The following is a 22,551-nucleotide window of genomic DNA, read 5'->3' as shown; positions in this document are numbered from 1 at the left end:
CTATACAGAACAGATAGTAGACGTTGATTTAGGATTTCAAAAATAAGCAACAAATAAAAAAAATTACTAAAGATATAATTCAAGGAAATTTTTCTGAGTCAAAACATTACATGAATCTACACAGCATGTTTCACGTCTATAGACTGTGACCAGAGTGGTTAGAGTCACATCCTGGTCTCTGGTAGCCCCAGAAACCTAGGTTTAGCTACCTGTCCCCAATAAACCAACTGAACAGATGGGTGACAGCAAAGATTTGGTCACTGTGATCACTTTGGCAAGCAGAATAAAGAGGCCCAGTGACCCCTCACCACAGGTCCATCTCTGGGGACCTGACATGAGGTTTGGGTTTAGTAGACAGAAGTATACATAACTAAGAGGTCCTGGCCAAGGTGTGGTCAGACCCACCATCATTGTCTCAGCTTCAATTTTTTTGAAAAGTGACTTGACAACTTGTCAGAACTGTGTGTAGTCTCTTCTTGGAACAAAGTCCCTCCTTTGGTTTCCACCAGCATTCAGCCACTGTCTTCTCCAAGCATGAGCTTTCAGAGACGATGAGTTTCTTAAAACCATTGTATTGGTCTGATAACCAGACAGAAGGACACAGTGTCTCTTTAGATTATCTTTATTCTTGAGAAGATGGTTACAAAACTATAACCAAGAACACTAGCAGATATATACATAGTACACATAATATAGTAAATTTTATTATAGTAAAATTTCTGTTTTAGGTGTGGTGGTTTGAATGAGATTATCCCACATAACCTCAAATATCTGAATGCTTGGTCCCTAGTTGGTAGAACTGTTTGAAAAGGATCAGGAGGAGTGGTCTTGTTGGAGATGTGTCACTGGAGGTGGGCTTGGAGGTTTCAAAAGTTCACACCATTTCTAGTTAATTCTAATCACCTCTGCCTTCTGTTTGTGGATCAGATGTAAGCTCTCAGCTATTGATCTAGCACCATGCCTGCCTGCCTGCTGCCATGCTTCCTACCATGATAGTCGTGAACCCTAACCCTCTGGAACCCTGAGCCCCCAAATTATATGCTTTCTTTTATTAGTGGCCTTGGTCATTGTGTGTTGTCACAATAATAGAAGAGTAGATAAGACACCAAGAAAAGGAAAAGGGGAAGGGAAGAAGGAAGGAAGGAAGGAGGAAGGAAGGGAAGAAGGAAGGAAGGAAGGTATGGTAGGAAAAGAAGAGAAACTGGGGAGCGATAGAGGGAAGGAGCACGTTACTTGGGGATTTCTGGTGAAAGTTCAAATAATTTATAAGCTTAATAAATTACTACACCAATTGGATTTTTGACCCAAAATTTTTTCATTATTTAAAATATTTAAGAAAATACAGTCAGTGATTCTATCTAGTCCAACTGATCTGCAAGTTGAACATCACTGGTGAAACTCGATTCTTATGCAAGAATACAGGGAATAGTGTTTCCATGATTCTCCCCTGAGAATCTAAGGCGTGACCTTTAAACAGCCTGACTACACGTTCAGCACTAGACCAGTTGTAAACATACAGCACTACCATGTGGCGGCAGTCACGGCTATAAGGAATGTAGTACAGTGCACACTCGTTCTAGCTGTGACAATGGAGGATTATTTTCATTTTAAAAAATAAGTGTCAGAAATGGTTAAGAGCATGCATTATTTTCCCCCCAGAGGATCTAAGTTCTGTTCCCAAAGTCAACACAGTTTGTTTGTTTTTTTTAAATAAGCATTTGTAACTCCAGTTCCAGGGAATCCATGTCCTCTTCTGCCCTCTGTAGGAATTACACTTATGTGTGGACATCCATACACACACACACACACACACACACACACACACACACACACACACATATGGATGCACGCATGTGCACTTGCACACAATTAAAATTAAAGAAATCTTTTAAAAATAAGCAGATGTTTGGGCCTGAGAGATGATTAGGTTGGTAAAATGCTTGCTGCACAATTGTTAGGAGCCAAAGCTAGAACATATAATGTCACATAAAGTCACTTAGTGGCCTGTTTGATGTCACACACACACACACACACCCCTGTAACCCCAGTACTATGGAGGACAGAGGCTGAAGACCACTGGAGCTGACTCCAGGTTAAGTTGCAGACTCTATCTCAAAGGGATAAAGGCTGAGAATGATAGAGAAGGATACTAAAGTCCTCCTGTGGTCTCTGCAGATGCACAAGCATATATACCTCTACATACATGTATGTATACAACACACACATATACATACACATACACACAAACATACACACACACACACACACACACACATACACACATGTGTGTGTGTGGTTGACCTAAGGATAGTGTGGTGACTCAGTATTCTCCTATCCACAGAAGTGGTGAAAATACTGGCAGGAGCAAATTACTCATCAGCTATTTCAGAACATTGGGACATGTGTTCATCAGCTCCGTTAAGTGATAATCAACTTAAGAGAGGAAATGTTTATTTTGGTGTAGAACTGGAAAGAATTCACAATTGTCGCATCACTAACAGTGGTAACTAAGTATCTCATAATTAATTAAACATCTCTAGAAAGGTAATTAACTAGCTGGACATTATTAACTAAAAGAGAGCCAAGTAGAATAAGTGATTCATGGTGTAAGACTGTAAAATCCAGGGGATTCCAACTATAAATGATCAGCTATTTCCAGAGCATAATGTAGCCTGCAAATATGACAGCAATTAGGACACAAAATGCACGTGTCCATGTGGAGACCAAAGGTTCGCTCTCTCTCTCTCTCTCTCTCTCCGAGACAGAACCCCTCACTAAACCTAGAATTTATAGTTTTAGCTACACTAGTGTCTTAGGGTTTCTATTGCTGTGATGAACCACCATGACCAAAGGAAACTTGTGGGGCGGGCGGTTGTATTTTAGCTTACAGTTCCGGGCACAAAATAGTCCATCACAGAGAGAAGTCAGGGCAGGAACCTGGAGGCAGGAGCAGATGCAGAAACCATGGAGGAATGCTGCTTAGGGGTCTGTTTAATTTGCTCTCTTAAACGCTCTCAGGACCACCACACTGGGGGTGGAAAACCTCACAATGGTCTGAGCTCTCCCATATCAATCACTAACTAAGAAAATGTCCCACAGGCAAGCCGACAGGCCAGTCTTCCCAAGCCTCGCTTCAGTTGAGAGCCCTTCTTCCCAAATGACTATCTAGCCAGTAAGCCCCAGAATCTGCAGATTTCACAGCTGTCTGATAAAATCCACGGAGTAATGTCCAGCGAGGCATTTCCAGGCAAACAGAGGCCTGGAGAAGCAGAGTTGTCTCTAGAGTCTGTGAAGAGAGGCCCCATTGCTTTGGCTATCATAGTTTTCTTTTATTCTGAGCATATTACAAACTGTTAGCTAGCTGAGTGGCGGTGGCACCGCCTTTAACCTCAGTGCTTGAGAGGCAGAGGCAGTTGGATGTCTGAGTTCAAGGCCAGCCTGGTCTACAAAGCGAGTTCAAGGACAGGCAGGGGCTACACAGAGAAACCATGACTCAGAGAAATCCTGTCTCAAAAGACCAAAAATAAATGAATGAATAAAAAATAAATAAATGCATACATACATACATACATACATACATACATACATACAAGTATGTTGTCTAGGACCATAGAATTATTTTGTGGCTATCCTCTCTAAATGGCAACTTTCTCCTCCAGAGATAAGAAAAAGGCTCAAAAGCCTGGGAAAGCTAATACAACTGATCAATCAGCCTTGGGGAGCTCAGTTATAAGATTCCAAAGGTCCCTCCCTAAGGTTTTATAAGCAGAAATTAGTGATGGAGAAAAGACTGTCTGGTCATCAGGAAGTGGCACTACTTGACAGGGAATAGGAAGTGTGACCTTATTGGAGTAGGTATGGTCTTGCTGGCAGAAGCGTGTCACTGGAGTAGGCTTGGGGTTTCAAGTGCTCAAGCCAGACCCAGTGACTCTACCTGCTGCCTGCAGATCCAGATGTAGAACTCTCACCTCCTTCTCAAGCACCATGTCTACCTACATGCTGCTATGCTTCCTGACAATGGACTAAATCTGAATTGTAACGAACCCCAATTAAATGCTTTCCTTTCTAAGAGTTGCCACGGTCACAGTGTCTCCTCACAGCAATAGAAAAGAAGGGGGAAGCTGCCTGTCTCCTAGGAAGAGATTTCACTCATCTTTAACCACTTATGGAACCCCCTAGTGGGAGAGACTGGAGCACAGACAATGTTGGGTCAATGAAAGGAAAGACAATTCCTTTACAAGGTGCGCTAAACTCCATACCCTGGCTTAGGGGTAAGGGGTCAATGGACTTCTTTATTCCTCTTCCCAATGTGATCGCATTAAGTAAATCTTTTTTCCCCAAAATGTACTTGTCTCTCACAAAGCACTCAGTGTCTTTAATTGGCAATCAACCAATCCTGGCTTGTTAGAGCTTCCAGCCCAGGCTCTGACCCTAACAACCCTGGCAACATCAATATCCTTTCTTCCTTACGCTTGCCTCCATGAGATGCAGGATATAGTTAAAAGGCCCAAAGATTTCTCAAGCCCAGATGTCAGAGAAGCAAAGCACCTATGTGACCTCCATGTTTTAATAAATGGCTCACAAATCCTCCCTTAGCTCACAGCAAAGGGTAAAACTGAGGGCAAAGTCAACCTTGCCACTTCCCTCTTCTCCCTTCCTTTCTCTATTCCTCCCCCTCCACCCCCAACTCTGTCTCTGGTCCCAGTCCAGGAGCAAGTGGAATTTATCTTTCAAAGCCTCTTTGCTGCATTCTTTATGATGTTGGCCTGAAATAGTATCCAAGGAAATGTGTGGAATGGGATGTCGTTGACTACAACAGAGGTTTCCTTGACTTGGGTGAGAATAGTTCATGGGGAAGGAGGCTAGGGTGACAGATAATCAAAGGACATCAAAGCTACTCCAGACAAGCAACTTATGGGTCCTTTGTCTCACAAACTTGAAGAATAGTTTCTTTTTCTGGACAATAGTTCCAGAACAGTTTTGTTATAGGTAAGCACTTGAGAGAAATAAAGCAAGCAGGGCTCCCGTGCAACAGGAAGAGGTCAAGAAAGGGTTGCCACTGAAAGTCTCTGTTTAGAGATTGACAAGGTATTTGTGTGCAGAGACATAGGGAGGTGAACTAGTAGATCCAGCAAGTCCAAACATGTATTCTACAAGCTGTTCACTCTACTGTCCCATCCAGGTATCCAGGCTGGAGTTTGGGGTGTATCTTTAAGGGTCAGTAAAGTATCTGATATGCATAGCTTCCTGCATCTGTGTTCATTAAGTTGATCTGTACAGGGATAAGTAAAATGAACAATAAGAAACCAGAATGGGAACCAATGCCTCTAAAAATTTTGACACAATTGTCATAAATTGTAAAGGGCCGCTTTAACATTCGCCACCACAAGATGGCGCTGGCTTCCACTGCACCCCACGTGGAAGGCCAGAATAGCCTCCGCCATTACAAGATGGCGCTGGCCTCCGCCGCGCCAGCCGACTTCCTTTCAGGAAGTTAACTGTGTGCGCATGTGCAAGAGTGCCTTCATGCCAGGTCTTTGCCCACTCCGGGGCGTGCCTTATGAGATCATGGGTAAGTGACCAATCAGGTGTGGATGCGCCACGCTAGGGTGTATATAAGCCGCACCATGCGGGCGCGCGGGGCTCGCTCTCTTTAAGATTTAATAAAAAGTTTTGCTGCCGCAAGGATTCGTATGTCCCCGCGTGTTTTCTTGCTGGCGAGGTCGCGCGTGGGACAATAAATGCCAGTAAGATCAGTGTTATTTATGGCTTCCAGCCAAGACAAAGCTAATTGCCAAGGACGAGAACCAGGGTTGCCCTGTTCAAGGTCTGTGCCATATGCTGAATGTCTAAACCACTGACCCACTCTGCATTGCACAATAAGGTTCCTGTTACTTATAAATAAATAATCTCCTAACTGAAACAATTTATGAGAACAGTACAGAACCATGAGATGGCGTTTTCCTCTTTAAAGAGGGGCAGGTGTTATTCCTAATTGAAGACAGTTTGTACCTGAATACTTCATTGGCAAAGGAAAAGAAAATGTTTGTTTGTTTGTTTGTTTGTTTGTTTGTTTGTTTGTTAAGTAGCCAGACAGATATTAGTAGGCTTGGAGATAGATTCTTCTCTCATAACCAGCTTTAGACACCAGGTCCCCTTTCCCTAGTAAAGGGATATAGCACAGCTGCTCTCTTAAGATTTAAAATGTGTGGGAATCCCTAGAGGTATCTGGACTTTTTAAGACATATTATGGAAAAGCTACTTTCTCCTGGTCAAAAGAATAGCTTGCCAGTTCTATCATTGGCCTTGGGCAGAAACAGGATGTTCTAATCTGCCTCAAAGATTAGAAGATTACATACTATGTGTTTCATTCTTAAGAGTTAATCCAGCTGGGTTGTCAATCACCTGACCAAGAGAATACCTCAGGAAAACTGATTCATAGGAAATTATGCTAAGGAAACGGAAGGAATAATTATTCCCCTAATGAGATAATGGACTTACGTACCCTGGAGTGTCTTCTTCCAGGCAGTTCCTGACTCTGTCTTCACTGAGAAACATGTTCTAACTCATAAGTCATGACTTCTCCCACCTTCTCGAACCTTCCCTGAACACCAGCCATTTTCCTAAGCATGCTTGCCCTGACACTGCTCTCTCCATGTTCCTGTGAAGACTCTCCCCTTTGTTGAGGACACTAGCTTTGGTCTTTACAGTTGTCTGGCCTGTTATTATTCTATTCAAAAGCTCTAATAAATGGCCCTGGAACTTCTAAGTCAATTTTCAAATTATTTTTATCAATAAGATCTCGAACCTGCAACCAAGAATCCTGTGACATGTTCACACCTGTAGATGTGTCTGTGTCAAGACCTTAACATTGGCTTCCACATAGCAAATTGCTTGCCTTACTTTATACTCATTTATGGGTAAACAGGCATGTTTGCAGAGAGATGCTATAAATGTATTTTACACAGGACTCTAAAGCTTTCATCTCTTAATCCCTGAATCTAGGTCAGCTTGGGTTTACAAACTGAGATGAGTTCATTACATTTGATAAAGTTAATCTATTTAAACTGTCCTGTTTTTTGATGGTTCTGCAGAAATTCATTTACAGTAAATGAGGAGGAGGAAGAGAAGAAGGAGAAGAAGAGGAAGAGGAAAGAGAAAGAGAAGAGAAGGAGGAGGAGGAGAAGAAGAAGGAGAAGGAGAAGGAGGAGAAGGAGAAGGAGAAGGAGAAGGAGAAGGAGAAGGAGAAGGAGAAGGAGAAGGAGAAGGAGAAGGAGAAGGAGAAGGAGAAGGAGAAGGAGAAGGAGAAGCAGCATGATAAGCACACTACCTGACAGTCAACATGCTGGAGAAGGTGGCATGTGTAGTTAGAAGAAAAGTGGACAATGAAAAGTGAACAGAACCACTGTACCTACCCCTTTGCCTTCCTAGATGTCATCACATCAAATGTGTTTGCAGAATTTCTGTGTTGGTTTTTCTTCAGTGGATAATCCCTAAACAGTCCCACCAGAGGGGCTGAAGAGATAGCTTAGTCCACAAAGTAGTTGCCATGCGAGCCTGAGACTGACTTTGAACTCCTAACATCCACATAAGAAATAGAAGTGACAGTGGATGTCTGAAACTCCAGAACTTGGAACAAGGGGGCAGGTAGATTCCTGGAGCTCATTGGCCAACCATTCTCACCAAAGTGATAAACTTGGGGTTCAATGAGAAAACCTGTCTCAAAATGTAAGGTTAAATGTCTGAGAAAGACACCTGTTTACCAGTCTAGTTGGTGGGGTGAACCTGAGAGATCAGGCCCTAAAAATGAGACAGAATAAAGTCTCGTGCAACAGCCAACTTTATTCAGAGCATCAGAAAATTTATACACTGAGGGTTAAGAAGAATCACGTGATTAAGAATCACAAGGAGAAGCCACAAGTGGCAAAACATGTGTTTTCCCCCATAGAGGCACATGAAGAGCAAAGGCTGCTTCACCCAGGAGTGTTATGAAAGCACATTCCAAGAACAATTCTGTTTTGAAAACTAAGGTCCTAGACTCTTGTTTTCTTGGAGTTTTCTCACAAGCACTCAGAATTCTCCTCTCATGACTGCATTCTTGGACCATATTCCAACAATACCCAAATCTCCACTTTTGACTGCCATGAACATGTGTACACACATGGACATGAAAGTGCTCCCGTACATGCATGAACATATATACATATCACAAATACATACAAATATCCCATCAGAATGGGCCATCTGTCCTGACTGCGGATGGTTACATGCAGTCACTTGATGCGGCAACATATGTCATGCCTACCCTCATTGTTTCTCATTCCTTCTACTTCCTAAATTGCCTTTGACAAGACCTTTAGACTGGGTGTACACGCATGTGATGCCATGTACAGTTCATTAAGCTATCTGCAGTCAATAGAGTTCAGCATTAAAGCATGTAAATGATTTCTCTAATTACCTCTTTTATATGTATGTGGGTGTATGTGCATGCGCACATGCATGCAGGTATAATCATCTGTGTGTGGGATGTGGAGGTCAGAGGTTGACTTCATGTATCTCTCGTCACCCTTTGAAATGGTCTCTTACTGAACCTGAAATGTCACATTTGGGGTGCACTGGCTGGCCAGTAGGCCTTGGGGATTGGTCTGCCTTTATTCCCCACCTCTGAGCTCTGGTTACAGTTTGACGTGCTGTGCTTTCTACATGGCTTATAGAGATATCAATGTTCTCATGCTTCCACGGCAAGCACTGTATCTCCTGGTCCCCAATCACCACTTTCCACCACAACCCTCAAAGTCTATTTGTCCTCCAGTGAAATTTCATGAAGAGTCATTTTGGGTTATTGAAAGTTAGCACAAGCCAAAGCATTCTTCTGACACAGAATGCCATGTATTCCCCCTCCCCACATCCTGAGGCTGGCACATGACTGCAAGAGTGCAGATAGGAGGCAATAGTGATGGTATCCTTACTCTGCTTCTTCTGAAGGCTGAGCTACTCTGAATCATTGCTGGAATTAGAAGTGGATCTCTGTCTTGTCCACTCTGCTCCATTCTTTGAAGGGCTATGTGTTTTCATGGTTTAGGACACTATAAACAACCTCCTTGGGTCTCCAATTCTCTATTCCAGTGGCCAGACTTCCTACAGCCTATCATCCATCTGAGATTTCCACTGTTAGGTATCGTCCAGGTAGTTCCATGAACATGGCCTCCCTGTCTAAGATCCATCACATAAAGCTCATGCTGTTAGGGCCCTGCCTACCTCCTTAAATACCCCATGCCAAAGCTGCCCATCCATGTCCACATGTAGACATCAGTTCCATTTAGGTTTCAAAGGCTGATCCCATGTTAGAATACCTTGACTTCTTGCCCCTAGAAGCATTGCAGGTGTGGTGCTGTGCCACATGTATGTCAGTAGACGGCATAACAGAGAGAGGCCATGTCTGCGCTCAGTGCTCCGACCTATGAACATCGGAATGATTAGTAGCCCAACTTCTCCTGGAAAAGCAAGCCTGAGAGGACCATAAGTCCGGCACAACACAGACCCCTACAGCTTCCAGGACTGGGAGCAAACCAGAAATGAGAAGAACCCCACCTGGGGCGGGGCTGAGGGATCCAGGCAGGAGTGAGCCTGAGGCAGAAGACCTTTGCAAGGGAATGCTGGGGAGGAGCAAGTCTGAGATGACCACCAGATCACACCATGGGACCAGGACAAGGAGATAGCTTGAGATGACCACAAGTCTGGCATCACCCAAGATGATCAGATCATCCTAGTACCATAGTGCATAAGCACTCCTGAGCTCACTCCGAGACAACCCAGACACTCAGAGACCCCAAGTGTCACTGAGAGGAGCAAGTAAGTGTTAGAGACACCGAAGAGAAAAAGAAACAGGAGGATGTGGGCACAATGAAGAGAGACAGAACTGGAGACTCTAATGAGGATGGGTCTGATGTGAGTAGCCAGTGATGCCACCTAGGACCATGGTGGCATCCTGGCCTGTGCTGCCACAGCAACTATGTCTGAGTCTCTGGCCTGCAGCAGCAGAGGTTTGTGGCCACCAAAGGCCAGGTGGATGTCCCTGGTTTGGGCTGCCATCCGAGGACATGTTGATGTCTGAGGGCTATGCAGAACTGATCCCATCTCTTACCTGGGCATTGTGGGATAGGTGGCCTTGGAGCCATGACAGCAAGAGAGCTGATCCAACCACTAGCAAGCTACAGTACATGGGAGAGCAGACACTACACATTGTGAGAGTCGCGGGTGAACCAACTGAGGATACCAATGTGGTGCCATTTTGCCTCCCCTGTGGTGGCATGGATAAGGGAGGGATCCCTCCTCCCTTGCAAATAACAATCCTGCAGCAGGCAGGAGAACTGGTCCGGGGGTCATGAGAGCTGTCCCTGCCCCTCACTATCTACAGTACTTGAGAGAGCAGAACAGGCCTTGCACTTCCATGGGAGCACTGCAGAGCTGACCCTGTGGTTGGGGACATAGATGAGCTGGTCCCAAGGGCATGAGCATGGGAGAGTTGGACCCACCATTTGTCTGCTGTGATGGGTCAATGGCAAGAGGGAAATGACCTTGCCCCTTGCCACCAGTGATAGGTAAGAGAACTGATCCTGAGGTCATCAGAACAGGAGAGCTCGCTTTGGTCCTCCTGTGCTGCAATACAATAGAGTTGGCCCTGGATGTGGGAGTTGTGGGTGAGCCAGCCCCAAGGGCATGAGAATGGGACAGCCAGCCCAGCTCTTGTCTGCTGGCAGACAGAAGAGCTGGCCTTGGGGTTATGAGATTGGGAGAATTGACCATGTCTCTCACTAGCTATGACAGGACACTCAGGAGAATGGGCCCTGCACCTCATCTGCCTACAGCAGGTTAGAGCTGGCCACAAATGTCAGAGTTTCTAGTGAACCAGCCCGAACGGCTTGAGAGCAGAAGAGCTCATATACCCCTCAGGTTGAGATCCAGGCCTTTGAATTGACCCACCCACAGCATCTACTCCTTCTATGATCTACTGGAGCACATGAAGAGGCTGGTCCTACAGACTCAAAGCTATAGGATCTCCATGACACAGGACAACCACAGGATATCTGAGAGGAATCTCAGTGAGGATCCAGTATCAGCAGAGTAGTCGGAAGCCTCTTACCAGACCAAAGAGTCATTGTAATGGACATTTGCATATGAAGTGTAGACAAAAAGGTATACTGTGGGACTCACACTCTACGGCTTCCACAATGAGATGCTTTTCTCTGTTGGTAGGAAAGGTTGCAAGGGTGGAAGATGAGTATGAGGAGAGGGGGAGATGAGAGGGATTTAGGTGCATAATGGGAAATTCACAAAGAACCAATAACTTTTTTTTATTCTTTTGTTTTTTTGTTTTTTTAAAAAGAATACCTTGGCTTGCCTTGCTCCACAGTGCAGTCCTCATTGGGCTGCTCATCTAGAGTGCCTGGCCGTCATCCTTGCATATTTTGTTATTTCAAACTCCCTCCATCTTATCAGGAGTAGGTAAAGAGACACAGGAAAACTGCCCCCATATCTGCCCATCAAATCTTGCATTCTCCTGTCCCTGTGCAGAGCCAGAGCAGTTAGCTCTCCCTTCCACCCCTTTTCCTCAGCATAGATGATGCCTCCAGCCTTTATAGAGGGCAAACAAAGGGGAGTCAGCATGGCACCTGAATGGCAATCCCTCTTTCATGACAGCACTCCTTCATCCCCTGCCAACCCCACAGATGCAGGCCTTGGGAACAGATGAAAGGTAGCCTACCCTAGCCTCAGCATCACTGAAGCTCACACTCCCTCCCCTGATTAACAACCAGCACTTTTCCAGTGCATATGGCTCCTGCCCTTGAAGGAAGTAGGAGCCAATATCCTCGAAGTGATAAAAGTCCACTCTTGGACTATGAGGAAAAGGCAATTAAGTGGTCAGATAGTTGTGACCAGTTTGTAAAATACACTAACTTCTAATAACACAATGAGTTACTACTTCCCAGGTCTGAGAAGTTTGCTCCACTGTCTGAACAAATATCAGGTTTGAAGGACGGCACCCTCTCACCCCCTCCGCAATCATTTAACACCAAAGCTTGAGAATACCAGCTTATGCATACTCCTATGTATATCTCAATGGAGTACCACATTCCTAACCTGCAGAGCAGGAAAGGCTTACAATCTGGGTCAGCCTGGTATCATAAAGACTTTGTTCTTGCATCAGACTCCTGGAGGTCTCCTGGGGCTCCTAAGAACTGGGCAGAACACTGGTGTGGTGCTGTGCTGTGTGCCCCAGTATGTGGATCTTCCTGAGAATATAGTGCCTTTCTTAAGACCAGCTGTTTGCTTGGCCATGTTTAATACCCATGTTACTATTCAAATAAAGAAGACAAAGACTCATGAAGGAGACAATTCTCTGTGCATGTCTCCAAGGGAGTTTCTAGAACGGGTTGAGGTAGGTGTCTCTCTGTGCACTGGGTTCCTGGACTGAAAATAAGGAGGAGGTGGGCTGAGTACCAGGCATCATCTTCCTCTGCTTCCGGACTGTGGAAGCCATGCTCACACCCAGCTCACACTCCTGCTGCCGCGCCTTCCCACCACGAATGGATTCCATCACTGTAGCCTCAAAACGGAAGTCAGATTAAGACTTTCCTTCCTTAAGTTTTGCTTTTAAAATCAGGTATTCAGTCACAGCAATGAGAAAAGTGATTCATTTTCCATGCAAAATCTAACAATACTTATACTATGAGTCTGGAACAGTCCTGTACAACAGGTGCTCTCTGCTGATGTGCTGAACAAATGAACAGACAGTCTGCCCAAAAGGGATGAAGAAAGATGCCTGGACTCGGGTGGGTATGATGGGAATGGTGCTGATGCAGGAAGATCGGAGCCTGGTGGTCAGTGTGGTGATGGAGACGAGTGATTGTGACCAATGAGGCAATGCGGATATCCACAACTTGAGGCAGAACCAATGTCTGGAACTGTCTGACTAGGCCAGTGAGGATATTTGGCACCAGAGTTATCATGTTTGATTTCGAGACATGACTTAAGTTTTAAGAACATAAATACATCATGTTTTGAGCTAAATATGACCTATGTATACTAACTGTGCTACTGAGATATAAGTACTCAAAAAGTGTACCATTGATCAGAGAAACAAAATTGCTGCCCGTAACAAGACCAATCTCATGGGGTGAGAAGCCAACTGACTTCTCCATAAGCATGATGCAAGGGTTTCTAAGAGGTACCGGTCTATTGACTTTAGACCCATGCGTCATGGTGTCTAAAGTCAATAGATCTAGGTTGTAGAGTGCAGATCTGTTAACAGCACTCCCTATGCACAACATTCTTTATCTTTTGCATTATGTCTGCCTTCGTTTGCTAAGAGATTCTGGGTGTCACACAGAACAGGGTTTTCACTATAGCCCTGGGGTACTAAGTGTCAGCCCTTCTAAGGAATGTTTCCTTGAGGAAACTCTTTTGTGAATAAATAGTCTTTCTTCCTGGCTGTGACTCATTGGACCAGACTAGGAAATACCCTGAGGCACAGAAGAACAACCTATCAAAGGAGGATACTTTGAGACAAGCCCAATTTGTTCCTCAATTTAGGATGAATAACACAACTTGGTTCCTCTGTCTAGACCAGTGTGATGGTGTGGTCCATCCGGATAACTCAGTAAGAGTGGTTCTTAGGAATGCTGGAGTCATTCTCTAGAGTTGCTGAGAGATTTTCATCTGGATCACTCTAGACATTCATGTGCTATCACTTGAACATGGATCTAATTTGCTGAAGCTCACGTTAAAACGCACTCTCTATAAAACATCATAGTATAGCACCAAGTGGAACCTGTAAGATGAGCAGCTTAATCTATGATTTGATGGATGAATGGGTTAATGGGCTATCTCAGGAGTCGGTCTGTTGTCAGCCACACCTGGACAGCCTGGACTGTCTTCTCGTGTGCTTCATTCCATACCATTGGGGTTCTTTCTATAAGCCACCTTGGGCCTTGGTCAGCAAATAGAAAGTCACCAGCCATGGCCTCTTAATCTTAGATGAGAGCCATGAGCTCAAAGTTCTTGTCTCTGTAACTTACTCAATTTGTAGTTGTGTGTTGTTAACAATAGATTAAGATATCAGGCTACCTTAAGATCCCATAGGCTTGGAAACACCATGACACAAAGGGACAGAACCCATGAGAACTGAAGGATTTTTATTTTGTACCAGTTCTATCCAAATTGAAGCACTCCTTCCTGTGAGGTAGATGGCATCTTGTGAGACTAAGGAAGTAACCTGACATCCCGATTTCAGGACAACCAACACAAACAAGAGTCTTAATACCAGCGCACCCCATGGTTATAAAGCAGTATGACATTGCTGGAGCTGGGAAATTCATCTCTGCTAAGTTGTCTAAAGGAGACTCTCTGACCTGATGTGCTTCTTTCAAATTGTGCTGTTAGAATCAGGTGTCAGGCTGTGTGTCTGCCTCACCACTGGGGTGCCTGAGCACTGCCGGCAAAATCAGGGGAGACAGAACGAAATCTAAGGATCTCTTGCCTGGCTGTAGTGAAAGGTTCCGAGGGGCTCCAGTCTGGCTGGACTGGCCAAAGTGTTACAGCTCTCGGAAGGGAAGTCCATGCAGGTCAGGTAGCCAGGGTCTCTCCTGCTACCATTGCAATGTGAATGCTAACAGCAGCAGCATTAGCAGCAGCAGTAGCAAGTGTCTGGAAGTAGTGACAACCAACAGCAAAAGGCAGCTAGTACCTGCCAGCTGCTGATAACCACAGCAACAAGTGGAGGCAGGAGGATCAGATCCGAGGTCCAGCAAAGAAAGCTCTTCCCCAGCATGTTACAGCTCAAAAAAAAAAAAAAAAAAAAAAAAAAAAAAAAAAAAAAGTCACACCCAGACCCAGACCAGTCTTGGTGAAATAACTCATGTGGATAGGGACCTCATAAAAATTTTGGGAGTAGGGTGGGATCCAGGGGTAGATGCTTCCCATTGGCTCAGACTGAGGTGTTAGAATCCTCTATTTGCATGGGGAAGGATGTCAGGTGTTGTCCTTATGTGACTGATTGTCATGGCCCTCTCAATGTGGTGTCGTGGTTATGTGTTCCAGGACAGGCAGATCTCAGCAGGGAGCTGTTTCTGTGTCTGCTGCTCCCAATGCTGAGATTCCCTGGGGTGTTGAACCTGCTCAAAGTTGTTACCAGCTCTTCTGTCTGGAAGCACAGTCCTCTTGCCCCACAGTCTGGTAAAATTGTAACTTTGGTGTGTTTTCCATTCCCTGCTGGGGATTAGTAAACAAATGTTATGTTTGTTGGGGTTTAAATCTCCTGTCCCAACAAAACACGATGGGCCAACATGATTCCATGTGGAGAGGTTTAATGAGAGAAGAAGAGTAGAAGGGGAGAGGAATAGAGGCCAGTCATGAGCAGGTGGAGAGAAGGGGAGAGGGGAATGGAAAGAGAAGGGACAAAAGGGAAGAACAAAGAGCAGGGAGCAAGAGAAGAAATGTGTGAGGAGGGGGCAAGGAGTCCCCTTTATAGTGCCAGACACAGCTGACTGTTGCCAGGTAACTGTGGGAGTGGAGCTTAGACAGAATATCAACAATGTCACCCCAGGAAAAGTCTCACATAACACAGACTCTCTTCAACTAGAGCTAACATCTGGTTTACATTTGAATTTCAGGTAATCAACAAAAGGAGACAAGTGTACCTATGATCCATTCTGTTGTTACTAAAGTTCATCTCTTTAGACTTAACTCTAGTTTTTTTTTTTTTTAACCTTTTTACCATCCACAAGTAATGTTGCCCATGTGTAGAGGAGTGGAGATTCCTGACTGAGAAGTGTAGGAAAATCATGTGGCTTGGAGTAATCCTCAGACTCTCTCAGGAAACACAGTAGGAAATACCAAAGGGATAATAAGGTGAAGGTCTCAAGTGTGGCTCGCCTGGGTGGCTCATTCATTTCCTGTTGTGTTAAATGCTAATGTTGGCCTTTAGGTCTCACACAAAGTTCAGTGGAGCAGATGGAAAACATTGCGAGCTTCCTCTAGGGGCTGGGTGAGACTGTTTTGCTTCCAAGCTCTAGGATTTCATGCAGCTTCAGTACTCTGTGGAGACTCTACTCTTGCCCCAAGGTTTCTCTCAAGAAAGGCATAAGGTCTTGTTCTGTGGAGATGCTGAAAGAGGAGTACTGAGTAACCGGCCTCAAAGGGTGAAAGGGTGCATTCAAAAACATGAGGAACTCTGAAGACGATTCTTTACCGAGGAATATTGCAGGATTAAAAACACACTGCTGTGGCCTAGAGAGAACTGGTGAAGTACTTGCCATAAAGACCTGAGTTCAATTCCCACGTGAGCATGTGGATGTGCTTTACAACCCCAGCATTACAGTGATGGAGGCACCACGTTAAGAACAACAGCTGCTTTCCGATCCGCCATCGTTGGTGGAGCAGCCGCCACGATGCAGATTTTTGTGAAGACCCTTATAGGGAAGACCATCATGCTCGAGGTTGAACCCTCGGACACTATAGAAAATGTAAAGGCCCAGATCCAGGATGAGGAAGGAACTCCTCCTGATCAGCAAAGGTTGACATTCGCTGGTAAGCAGCTGGAAGGTGGCCGTACTTTGTCTGACTACAACGTTCAAAAGGAGTCCACTCTCCATCTCGTGCTGAGACTTCGTGGTGGCGCTAAGAAAAGGAAGAAGAAGTCTTACACCACCCCAAAGAAGAACAAGCATAAGAGAAAGAAGGTCAAGTTGGCTGTGCTGAAATACTTTTTTTTTCTTCTTTTTTTCTTTTCTTTTTTTTTTTTTTTTTTTTTTTTTTTCGGAGCTGGGGACTGAACCCAGGACCTTGCGCTTGCTAGGCAAGCACTCTACCACTGAGCTAAATCCCCAACCCCTGTGCTGAAATACTATAAGGTGGATGAAAATGGCAAAATCAGCCGACTTCGTCGGGAATGTCCTTCTGATGAATGTGGTGCTGGAGTTTTCATGGGTAGCCACTTTGACAGGCATTACTGTGGCAAGTGTTGTCTGACTTACTGCTTCAACAAACCAGAAGACAAGTAGTTGTGTATGAGTTAATAAAAAAGAAGGAACTGAAAAAAAAAAAAGAACAACAGCTGCACATGGCTGCCCTCATTTTAGATGACAACTTCAAGTGTCCCCCAATTGACTTTTTCTTCTTGTCTACCTAAAAATCACCAACTGTTCTTTTTACACTGGAATGACCACAGAGTTCTTGGACTAGCCACCCAGACACAGCCTTTTTACAACAGTGGCATCCTTGCAGCTGGCAAACCTCCAAGCCCCCTTGCACTTCTGATTGGCGGTCTACAATTTCCAGATTTCTACTCCTTTCCTAAGTCTTCTATTCAGAACTCATGGATGCTCCCAAACTTCCCATTAGCATTTTAATATAACGGATCTGGATATGAGTGTGAGCTGGGAGTTCGATGGGGGCAGAGCATCCAGATCTTCTCCTCACAGCAGCAGGTATAATGCACTCCTGACACACAAATACAGCCATCAACCAGAAAGTCTCACTGAGCCTCAGTGTCCAGAACGTTAACAGGGTATCTTTGTATAGGCGTGATCCACTTGAGAACTGGCTATGTGATGACCATTTCCTAGCCCCTGCACCGCTCTGGAATCCTAAAAATTCTACCACTCCACTCATATGGTTGTGTTTTCTAATGAGCAGCTCCCTCTTTATTCTAGGGACTGACTGTACATCATCTGACACAGAACAAACATTCCAAAAGCTCAGGAAATTTCAAGCATTTTGTTTTGTTTTTCCTTTTTCCTTTTGTTTTGTTTTGTTTTGTTTTGTTTGAATCTCTGTTTTGGAAACTGGAGAGGAAGATTAGATGCATTCTTTAATTACTGTATTATTAAACAAGAGACAAACATTACTAAAAAAGAAAAGCCTACTCATTGTTAGAGAGACAATGAAGTATGAAAGGAGACACTGACTGCCTCTTCCTGAGCCCAGTAGGTACCGACTGCCAACACACAGTGTAATCTTAGAAGCACAGCTCTAGTTGAAGATGGTTGTACTGACTGGTTTGGTGTGTTAACTTGACACAAGCTTGAGTTACACAGAGAAAAGAGCCTCCCTTGAGGAAATGCCTCCATGAGATCCAGCTGTAAGGCATTTTTTCAATTAGTGATCAAGAGGGGAGGTCCCAGTCCATTGTGGGTGGTGCCATCTCTGGGCTGCTAGTCCTGAGTTCTAAATACAGGGACAAACAGTGCAGTAGACTGAAGGAAAAGCCATCCAGAGACTGCCTCACCTGGATCCATCCCATATGCAGTTACCAAACTATTGCGGATGCCAAGAAGTACTTGCTGACAGGAGCCTGATATGGATGTCTCCTGAGAGGCTCTGCCAGAGCCTTACTGATACAGATGAGGATGCTTGCAGCTAACCATCAGACTAAGCATGGGGACACCAATGGAGGAGTTAGGGGAAGGACTAAAGGAGCTGAAGGAGTTTGCAACCCCATAGGAGGAACCACAATACCAACCAACCAGATACTCCCCCTCCCCCAGAGCTCTCAGGAACTAAACCACCAACCAAAGAGTACACATGGAGGGACCCATGGCTCCAGCTGCATATGTAGCAGAGGATGGCATCGTCTGGCATCAATAGGAGGAGAAGCCCTTGGTCCTGTCAAGGCTCATTTCCACAGTGTAAGGGAATGCCAGGGTGGTGATGTGGGAGTGGGTGGGTGGGAGGGGGAGCACCCTCATAGAAGCAGGGGGAGCAGGAATGGGTTAGGGAGTTTCCAGAGGGGAAACTGGGAAAGGAGATAACATTTGAAATGAATATAAGTAAAATATCCAATAAAAACAAAAGGTGGCTCAATTTTAAACAAACATAAAAGAAAAAAGGCAAGCTGAGCAAGCCAGGGGAAGCAATCCAATAAGCAGCACCCCTCCATGGCCTCTGCATCAGCTCCTGCTTCCAGGTTCCTGCCCTGTGTGAGTTCCTGTCCTGACTTCCTTTGGTGATGAACAGCAATGTGGAAGTGTACACTGAATAAATCCTTTCCTCCCAACGCACTTCCTGGTCATGCTGTTTTGCGCAGGAATACAAACCCTGACTAAGACAGTGGCCTTGAATTGCTGATCCTTCCAGCTGCAATCCCGAGGCTACAGGCACGTGCCCTCACACTAGGTTATTCCATGATGGTGGGGAATCCAGTTCTTTGTGAATGCTAGGCAATCACCCTGCCAACCATGTTCCATCCCCATTCCCTGAAATGGGTTCTAAACCGGTGTATTTGTTTTGTGAGTACATACTATGTGTCATGCAATCTTTCCAATACTACATATACAGACACAAGCTGAAATTCCTATCTTTTTGAAGATTTTATCTGAGAAGATGATCAAAGTATCCAAAACTGAATTCCACACTTGATGTCCTTTCTTGTGTACACACATGCAAGTACCATATCACATTAGCATTTGCAGTGTAGGACGGAATGACTCTGCAAGTACCATATCACATTAGCATTTGCAGTGTAGGACGGAATGACTCTGCAAGTACCATATCACATTAGCATTTGCAGTGTAGGACGGAATGACTCTACTAGTCAAAGCTCAATGTTTCTCTTTCTTTCACAAGTTCTTGGGTGGACAATCATCCCTACAGTAAATCTTAGACACCTCAACATTCTTTAATCTTTTGCCTTTCTTTTCTTTTTCTTTTCTTCTTTTCGGAGCTGGGGACCGAACCCAGGGCCTTGCACTTGCTAGGCAAGTGCTCTACCACTGAGCTAAATCCCCAACCCCTTTTTTTGCCTTTCTTAATTAAGTCAATAACCTCTACCTGTTTACACATAGAAGGTACTTTATGTTTTTCTCTCTGGTGCTATACTGTTCAGCCACTTAAGCACAAGTATGACACCTCAAACAATCAACTTCGTAATTAAAAGGGCTTTAAGTGAATAACAGGTAGGTGGTGTATACAGAGTGGAAACACTGGACAAAAACATCATTTATATCTCAGGTAGAACAAAGCCATACTTCATATGACCCAAACCACATTAGAGGCCAAAGGATAGACTCGGGAAAATCACTGTATTCCTCTTCCCAAGGTGTCCACATTGAATAAATCTTTCTCTTCTCTTCACTATTAATTTCATCTGTTACTGGCTTATTGTGGATGAGTGACCAAGTCTACGTTGTTAGTAGTGCCAGGTTACATACAACCAACAGATATAATCAACATACACATAAATTTAAATTGGGGTGTGTGTGTGTGTGTGTGTGTGTGTGTGTGTGTGTGTGTGTGTGTGTGTGTGTATGATCTGTGTCTTTGCATGAACCCTTTTCTTTGATAAAAAATGGCTAAATGAACCTTTAGCCAGTAATAATTGTAGGTCCCAGGCTGGTCTTGGGCTTATGTTTCTCTTGCCTCAAGCTTCCAAACTAATCTACAAATCAGAATGGAAAAGGCAACTTCCAGACTCGTTCTATGGATCAAGGCAATCGGATGGTGACCAAGTGTGCAGAGGCATGAGTCTGTCAGGGACATTTACACTCAACTATAACTTTTATCCATAAGTCAACACAGTGCCATAATGGAAAAAAATCAATTCAATATCAAATATCCTAACAATCTAACAATAGTACCAACACTATTCAAAAGTCCAAAATCCAAAGAGAGACAGAGGAAATCTCTTAGCCCTAACTCCAGTAAAAGCAAAACCAAGTTACAGATGACCAATAGGCAGTAGCACAAAACATCCCCATTCTTAAAGGGAGGGATGGAGACATAGCAAGTTCAGACCAGATCAAAGCAAGAGTGGAACCAGACATTGCAGACACCAAACCTTTTTACCACCAGGTACAGCTCTGAGGCTTGTGACAGCAAAACCAAGGCTCCAGTGGGCTTTATAAACCTGTACTTCTAGCTATTATTATATTATTATTATTATTAATATTAATATTATTATTATTATTATTAAAATGAGCTTACTAAAGAGATATCTGCTGTGTTCATGACTTTTCATATCGCTGGCACAAGATATCTGGCAGAATCAACAGAGAGACGAGGACCTGCCTTACCCTCTGTCTCATTGTTTCACAGTGGGAAAGATATGATGATGACAGATATGGAAGAAAGAGTGGGTCCTGTCCATGGTGATCCACCTCTCCGAGCCAAGCAGGAAACACATAGTTCAGGTTGGAACTTGGGTTTGTGTATTGTCCTCTAGTCTATCTTTTGGCTCTGCATCTATTGGCCAGGGCCCATGTCCAAAAGTTTCAAGTTCAAATACACGGGGAGGGAACATTTCACCTCTAAATCATAGCATCCCGTTAGCATTCCAAATAGGTTCACAGCCATCTCATGATGAAGAATGCATTCTGTCCAATTTGAGAAGCCCTCATAATCTCACATCTCTAACACTGTTCAAAGCCCAGCTGTCTTTTGATACTCAAGGACACCTTTAACTACGAGATCTTATAAAACAACAAAACAAAAACACAGTACAAACGTTCACATACAATGACACAGACTAAACATTCCCAAATGAAAATGGAGGAGTCTGGTAATTGCAAGGGACCAAAGCAAGACTGAAAACCAGAGGGGAAAATATCAAACTCTCTAGTTCTATGTGATTCGTGGGAGGTCACGGTGATATCACTTGGGTTCCAACTTGTTTGTGTTACCGTGTTCCTCCAACTCTACTTCTGTTATATCCATGGCCTCTCTGTTGGGCTGGCTCCAGTGTGTGCCTACAGCCTCCCTTGATAAACATCCTGTATCCCTGCTATCTATGACATTTTGTGGTCTCCTTTGTTACTCGGATTCCACCTTTACAGCTTCATACAGAATCCACTAAGGAGCTTCATGATAGGCATCTGATCCGACTATATTTCCTGTCTTTCTGGAACTTTCAGGAAGGCCTCCATTACACCATAAGTGATTATAGGCCTGCACAGCCTTCATGCCATAGACACACTTTGATTTCTGCTGCCCATCAGATGACAGCTGCATGAGCATCTGTGTGTCTTTGTGACTGAACCTTGGAAAACCTAAGTGGCTCCTCTCAGGAGACAGTTGCCTTTCATGTGAATTCACACTTTAATGTTTGCATTTGTATATTCATGTCTGTGTGCATGAGAACCACAAGTGTGGATATGTCTGTGGAAGCTAAAAGAAAGTTTTGGATCCTGAGAAAATAGAGTTACAGATGCTTATGAAATGGCTACTGGGAATTGACCATGGGTCCTCTGGAAGTGCCTTTGACTGCTGAGCTCTCTGTCCAACCCCACGAATTTATGTTTAAATAAGCTAGAGCCTCTGGAAGGTGAGATCCGTGAGGAGTTTTTCATTCCACTTTAATCATGGCAATCTCCTCAACTATCACAGCTTACTTTGGATGCAATTTGTAAATTCAATCCTATCCTTTTCAATGCCAAATGGCCTCTTCTCACATGTTTCTGTTCTACCTACTATTCTGTTTTCACTATAACTGCCAGGGAAAGTCGTCCAATCACCATGCCATAGCCTGAATGTTATACTGTCTTGAAATGTTCTCCACTT

General features: G+C 44.3%; 1 protein-coding gene, 1 non-coding gene and 1 pseudogene across 2 annotated transcripts in view; all 3 read left to right on the top strand.

Annotated features, from left to right (window-relative positions):
* The window catches only part of LOC120098222 (uncharacterized), a 702,255-nt gene that overhangs the window by 68,845 nt on the left and 610,859 nt on the right, over positions 1–22,551 (top strand). The gene's annotated exons all lie outside the window — the stretch shown is intronic.
* On the top strand, positions 9,362–9,492 carry LOC120098381 (small nucleolar RNA SNORA17). Its single transcript, XR_005496565.1, has one exon. It is a non-coding gene; the product is annotated as a small nucleolar RNA SNORA17 (small nucleolar RNA).
* Rps27a-ps12 (ribosomal protein S27a, pseudogene 12) lies at positions 16,411–17,104 on the top strand (annotated as a pseudogene).

The sequence above is a fragment of the Rattus norvegicus genome, chromosome 18 (genome assembly GCF_036323735.1).
Source record: "Rattus norvegicus strain BN/NHsdMcwi chromosome 18, GRCr8, whole genome shotgun sequence".
Classification (NCBI taxonomy): Eukaryota; Metazoa; Chordata; class Mammalia; order Rodentia; family Muridae; genus Rattus; species Rattus norvegicus.
This window is presented reverse-complemented; position numbering and strand designations above follow the sequence as displayed.